The following is a 1,182-nucleotide window of genomic DNA, read 5'->3' on the forward strand; positions in this document are numbered from 1 at the left end:
GATACATAAATGCCACAGACACATAATTGGGTGAACCTTTTCAGATTGTGACTCAGGTTTGCTAAAGTCCCCAATTAGAGGTGTTGTCCGGGGTTCTTAAGCACACTCTTCTTTTGCTTTGGACCTTGACTTTAACCGCTCAGTCTCAAGTTTTCACTTGACACCTACACGCCACAAGCACATGGTTAGGGACAGCTTGGTTTAGCCGCTTAGACCAGGATTTTATTCCTTTAGGCCCTCCTATCCACTGATTCTCAAAGCCTTGGGATCCTTTTTCTTTGCCCTTGCCTTTTGGTTTTAAGGGTTATTGGCTTTTTCTGCTTGCTTTTTCTTTTTCTTTCTATTTTTTTTTCTATTTTTTTTTTGCCCCCTTTTTTTTTTTTTTTCTGCAAGCTTTGTTCTTTGCTGCTTTTTCTTGCTTCAAGAATCATTTTTATGATTTTTCAGATTATCAAATAACATGTCTCCTAGTCATCATTCTTTCAAGAGCCAACATATTTAACATTCTTAAACAACAACTTCAAAAGACATATGCACTGTTCAAGCATACATTCAGAAAACAAGAAGCATTGTCACCACATCAATATAATTAAGTTAAGTTCAAGGATAAATTTGAAACACATGTACTTCTTGTTCTTTTGAATTAAAACAGTTTTTATTTAAGAGAGGTGATGGATTCATAGGACATTCATAACTTTAAGACAAAGTTACTAATCTACTAATGATCATGTAATAAAGGCACAAACATTGATAAGCACATAATATAGAAAACGAAAAACAGAGAAAGCAAGAACAAGGAATGAATCCACCTTAGTGATGGTGGCATTTCCTGCTTGAGGAACCAATGATGTCCTTGAGCTCTTCTATGTCTCTTCCTTGTCTTTGTTGCTCCTCCCTCATTGCCTTTTGATCTTCTCTTATTTCATGCAGCATGATGGAGTGCTCTTGATGTTCCACCCTTAGTTGTCCCATATTGGAACTCAATTCTTCTAGGGAGGTGTTGATGTGCTCCCAATATTTTTGTGGAGGAAAGTGCATTTGAGGCATTTCCGGAATCTCATGGTGATGAGCTTCTTGCGCCTCTTGAGCTCCATGACTGGGCTCTCTTGCTTGCTCCATCTTTTTCTTAGTGATGGGCTTGTCCTCTTTGATGAGGATATCTCCCTCTATGTCAATCCCAGC

This window comes from Arachis ipaensis, chromosome B05 (genome assembly GCF_000816755.2).
Source record: "Arachis ipaensis cultivar K30076 chromosome B05, Araip1.1, whole genome shotgun sequence".
NCBI lineage: Eukaryota > Viridiplantae > Streptophyta > Magnoliopsida > Fabales > Fabaceae > Arachis > Arachis ipaensis.